Below are 6,138 nucleotides of genomic sequence, written 5' to 3' on the forward strand. Positions count from 1 at the left end.
CCACGAGTGAAAAACTCCTGCTCCTCCTCTACATTTTCTTCTTCTTCTCCCCTCCCCGCACTTCACTTGCGTGCATACTCAGTCAAGACTAGCCCCCCAGGGCAAAGGGGGCAGCGCCCCACCGAGACCTGGGCCTGCCCTCACCTTCTTACCTCCAACTGGTCCAGGGATGGCACTTCCTCGGCGTTGGTGTTTCACTTGCGAAATGGGCCTTGGTGAGGATAGGGGCAGAATTCGAATGTGTGCCCATGGCTCTGGCGCCACCTCCTGTAGTGCTTCCTGCCTGGATGGGGCATCTGTCATGGACGCTTTAGCCGAGATGCCTGCATTGCAGGTGGTTGGACTAGATGACCCTCAGGGTCCCTTTCCAACTCTTTAAGATTCTAGGATTCCACCCTACCAGCCCCCACAGCTCAAAAGTTAAGCCCCACGGCTAGGGCATGGGAATTACTTCATGAGACAGAGGTACCTTCAGTCCTGTCTTAGCCTCTGGAAATTTGCATGGATGGCAGGTGTGCCTTGCTGCCCCTAATGCAGCAAGATTTGCAGCCATGTGGAAAAGTTATGAACCAGACAGGGGCTGAACCGGCCACCCCGGTGCAATCACCTATGCCCAAAAGGCACTCTGCTCCTTTGCACCTTGCCAGGACTTTGAGGTCATCAGAGGATGCCCTCCCCAGGTGCCACGCTTCTCTGGTGCGCAGTATTTGGGGACCCATGCAATAGTGACACTTGATTCTGGACTGCCCTCCATTCTCAAGTGCAAACAGCAGCAGTGCCCATGCGAGTTTTGCCACTAGGTAAACATGGCTACTCACCCAAGTAGTTGACTAAAGTGATACCCTTCGCTTGGCTGGTGCAGATATTAGTATATTGTCTGTTTTTACATTAAATTGTATGTAAATGAAATGTTGTTTTATTGCAGAGGTGAGGAACCTGAAGCCCTTCCAGAAGTTACTTGCACTCCAGCTCCAATGGTAGCCCAGCAACATCTTTGAGTGCCACAGGTTAGCCATCTTTGTCTTTTTGTGTTATTTTAATGCTGTTTCTCATTTTGGGGGTTGTGTGAACAATGAATAACATGTTACAAATAGTGTAAACAGATAAGCAGAGCAGCCATGCCCAGAGGCAGTATGGCTCTGAGTACCAGATGTTGTGGACCAACTACTGGAACACAGAACGTTTCACTAGCTAGACTTTGGTCTGAGCCCTCACACAGCTCCAGTCAATATGATCAGGTACTTGCTACAAGCAACCTCTGCCTGAGACCCTGAGGAGCTGCTGCCAATCAGTGTAAACAATATTGGGCTAGGTGGATAAATAATCCAACTTTGGCCCTGTTCCCCACTGGAACCCTTTTTATTTCTCTGTGTTAGTTCTGTTACATAGAGTTGCCTTGGCAGCTTCCAATGTTCCTAAAGCAATTCTTATGCCTTTCCTCACCCAACCAACACAGCTATCTCCTTTCTTTGAATTTTTACTACCCCCAACTCCCTTTTTAAAAGCCACTTCTGTTTTCTAATTCCTTTCCTGCTTTTTACACAAATTACAATTTTGGTTCCGAGATAACTCTTACTCCCATAGAGACTCAATGAACGAAGGGAAATGAGTGCGCATTCTCAGAAAACTTGCTAAGTGGCTATATTGATGTCTGCCTCCACTGTGGAACAGCTCACAGCATGAGCTAACAGCAAGCTGTCTTGCTGGTTCTTGTCATAGGCAGAATTAAGAGCTGATCCAAGCGCCAGGCATCTTTTTGACTTTGTACCACCACAAAACGTAAAGAGCTGACACAAGACTTTTGGCAGCCTACCTCTCGATTTTCTTTCTCGTTGTTGTTATTGCTGTTGCAAGACAGACAGCAATGAACATGACAAGTGTTTTCAGTACAGCATTAATTTCCAGCTCTTCCACAGTATGGCTTGAAACATTAATCTTGCCAATAAGCAGCAAATCAAATCAAATAAAGGAAGATGCTGTGTCTTCGCTTTTCAACAAATTCAATTAGGAAGCACTGAAAGTAAGTATCAGACATTTGAGCTGAAATATTCATGCGCTGGAGTTTCAAAGCAAATATTTATGGAGACCATCCGTAACTTTATCTAAGCAAGAAAACCATGAATGCTAGAAACCTAAATAAATATGAAAGCTGTGCTCTCGCAAAGTTCAGCAAGAAATTTCAGGTCTCGTAAAAGTGTCAACTTTTCATATCCCTCTAATATAGAAGGTCCTTTTCAAGTCCAACATCCAGTGCTTTTTTCTGGGGGTACGCATACCCCTAAACATTTTGTGAATCTTTGTACTTTTGTCCATTTACTGTATTTATTTTTCTCAATTTGAACTATAAACGGTGATTTTCTTGACTCAAAATGAGAGTATCCCTAAACATTTTTTAAGAAAAAAAAGCACTGCTGACGGGCTGCAGGAACATAGAGCCAGCAAGAGAGGTTTCAGCTCCCCATACCTGTGTGTCTCTTTTTGAAGCTAACAACAGACACACCCTATATATGACTAGGCCAGACATGCAGTCTGATACAACCATCAAGCCCAGTTAGCCCCGTTGTAGACCCAAACAATGACTCGCCCACCTGACCAGTATCTCACAGTGATCTTGCCCTTGCGTTTATTGCTCTTATAAAGTCAGCAAACTGGATTTGATATCTTTGCTGTTAGGTTAATCTGTAGTTGAGTCGTGATAGAATCATAGAACTTGTAGAGCTGGAGGGGATTGCCAAGGGTCATCTGGTTCAAACCTCTGCAGCAGTGCAGCTTCACCGTACGGCATGTGAAGCTATGGAGAATCAGTTGTGCGTGAGCTGTACCTCTGCAAGATTCACTCTTGCTCGGCTGGCAGCGAGCAATCTTGCCCACACCAGTGTTTTACCTTGCATTATTACATGCTTTACCTCGGAAATGTTTTAAGGCACTAAAGAGAAATGAAACCTCTCCATTTATCTCTTCAGTGGAAGTAGCTTCCAGTAAGTTGGAAAATCATAATCATAATCATAATTTTTTATTCATACCCCACCCATCTGGCTTGGTTTCCCCAGCCACTCCTCAGATGTGGATGTTGAGGATGTAATGCTGTGGGCAGAGAACCTGCATGTGACTGCTTGGGGGGGGGGGCTGAAATTCAAGGGGGCCAGAACCATCCCAAGCTATCCACTTAGCAGCAGAAGATGGGTCAGTGTCAAACAGGCTCCAATATACACCCAATTCTGGTTGCCACAACATCCTCTTCTTGTTGTTTAAAACATTGTGCAGTCAAGGTATGTCCAGCCAAGAATATGCATGATTACAGTTGCTCAATTTTATTATTTTTACTTTTAATATATATTAACCTTTTCTGCAACAAAGTGGTGCTTAATCTCAGCTACGTGTCCATGAAGTTGAAATGAAGGTGCAAACATGGTGTGGTTTTTTTGTTCATCTGTATATACACACCACAGGGATGCGGGTGGCGCTGTGGGTTAAACCACAGAGCCTGCCGATCAGAAGGTTGGCGGTTCGAATCCCCACGATGGGGTGAGCTCCTGTTGCTCGGTTTCTGCTCCTAGCAGTTCGAAAGCACATCAAAGTGCAAGTAGATAAATAGGTACCACTCCGGTGGGAAGGTACACGGCGTTTCCGTGTGCTGCTCTGGTTCGCTAGAAGCGGCTTAGTCATGCTGGCCACATGACCCAGAAGCTTTACGCCAGCTCCCTCGGCCAATAAAGCGAGATGAGTGCTGCAACCCCAGAGTTATCAGCGACTGGACCTAATGATCAGGGGTCCCTTTACTTTTTTATATACACACCACGAAATAGCAATTGGAATATATACCAAATAGGAATACTCAGGTGGATACTAGCTATGTGTATGAGAACTCAGAATCTACATTGAACTTCAAATCAAGGAGACTCTGTCTTAACACAGACATAGAGGGGGGGAAACCCCTGTGTGCTATGGTACGTAATTGTTCCATTACATATTGTAAAACAGAAGGTCATTTTAGTTATTAAGATGGAAGGGCTGAGAAGACAGCTTCATTGCCAAGGTTTGTTCAACATTCCATATATAATTTAATTGCCCCTGAGAACTTTGTGGAACTTCAAAAACAGAGCGAAGCCAAATTTAAGTCACTTGGATCAGCCGAATTTATGAGCATGAACTTCACTGAGACTACTTGGCTCAGATTTTAAAAATTAATCTTCAGCATTTCTTAAAATAAAATAAAAAGTAATGCAAGTCCCCACTTGGCGTTGTGGAATCCAAAGACCCTCCCCTTTGGAAAAAAAAACCCTATAGCACAGAGGTTTGATAAAAGTCACACACACACCCGGGGGTGAGGGGTAAGCTTCACAACTTTAAAACCTTATACAGCTTGAATTCACATTCATTTTCTCTTTTGCATTTGAAAATGTAATGACAAAATACTAACTAGTTTGTGAGGAGCAGGTAAATAAGCCTAGCTTGCATTGTGGTTTTCTCCATTATCACCTCCAGTCTCATCTGTCAAGTTTGCTTTCAATAAGCACCATTTCAGCCACTTAAAAAAAAAAAATCATTTTCTCTCCCATTAAGCTGAATAGTGTAGCTCACATTACTTAAAAGCTGTGCAACTGCAAAGCGTTTTTTTGCTTGTTTGTTTGTTTCAGCAGGATGAGAACTCTGGATTATGAATACTTTTCAGTGGAGACAGACTTATTGCAAACTTATCTGCTGTTTGCTTATTATTATAGGCAGGCTGGCAAAAGGCTCATGGATTACACAGTCAACAGGGCCACTTTCATGCCACTCTACATTTCCTGTTGCAACTCTGATGCCACAGCTTTCCTATTTATTTTAATGTTTCTAGCACTCATTGTTTCCATATCTTGCTTGATAAAACTGACAGTAGCAATACCAAAAGCTGGAAGCGAGAGGGTATAATGTAACAATAATTGAAAAGCCATAATGATTTCCACACTGTAACAGGGCTGGATAATATACTCTTTTGATATGTATACATTTAGAGGTAAGTGGAATTCTCTCCCCAGGAGGTTTGCCTGGCGCCTTCATTATACTCCTTCAGCCGCCAGGTGAAAACATTCCTCTTCAACCAGGCTTTGGCTAACATCTTAAACCCTTTTAAAATGTGTTTGTGGGTGTGAAGGTTATTGATTTTTGGTGGGGGGTTTTTGGTTATTGCTTTTATCATGTATTTTGTGCTTTTATATTGTGTTTTTATGTTGTGAACTGCCCTGAGATCTGCGGGTGGATGACAGTAAATAATAATAATAATTTAATCATAATCATAATGTATCTGTTCAGATATTCTGTTCAGAAAAAAATTCTTAATAATGGCAAGAAAGAGAGGGCTTCGTGTAAATTTATCTCTGAAATTTCATTCTGTTCGTCCCTACCCTGACAACAACCAGTCAGAATTCTGTGGCCACTGAGCATTCTCAGTCATGATTAAGCTGCTGCTCTTTTTCTGAAAGATTTTTGTAGTTCTGCAAACCTGGCATTTTCCTGAGCCTGTCAGAACCTTCCTCTTGTGCACGAATGCTGCGACTCTGGCTACATTACACTATCAGCATATAGGAAACTTGCTGTCAATAGTATTTTGTAGTTAGTTAGTTGATAAGTGGTCCAGCCGTAAAGGTAAAGGTACCCCTGCCCGTACGGGCCAGTCGTGTCCGACTCTAGGGTTGCGTGCTCATCTCGCTCAAGAGGCCGGGAGCCAGCGCTGTCCAGAGACACTTCCGGGTCACGTGGCCAGCGTGACTAAGTGGCATCTGGTGAGCCAGCACCAGCGCCGCACACGGAAACTCCGTTTACCTTCCTGCTATAAAGCGGTACCTACCGTATTTTTTGCTCTATAAGACTCACTTTTTCCCTCCTAAAAAGTAAGGGGAAATGTGTGTGCATCTTATGGAGCAAATGCAGGCTGCGCAGCTATCCCGGAAGCCAGAACAGCAAGAGGGATCACTGCTTTCGCTGTGCAGCAATCCCTCTTGCTGTTCTGGCTTCTGGGATTCAGAATATATTTTTTTCTTGTTCTCCTCCAAAAACTAGGTGCGTCTTATGGTCTGGTGCATCTTATAGAGCGAAAAATGCGGTATTTCTCTACTTGCACTTAGGGGTGCTTTCGAACTGCTAGGTGGGCAGGAGCTG

This window comes from Podarcis liolepis, assembly GCF_965112155.1.
Source record: "Podarcis liolepis genome assembly, chromosome: 6".
Taxonomy (NCBI): domain Eukaryota; kingdom Metazoa; phylum Chordata; class Lepidosauria; order Squamata; family Lacertidae; genus Podarcis; species Podarcis liolepis.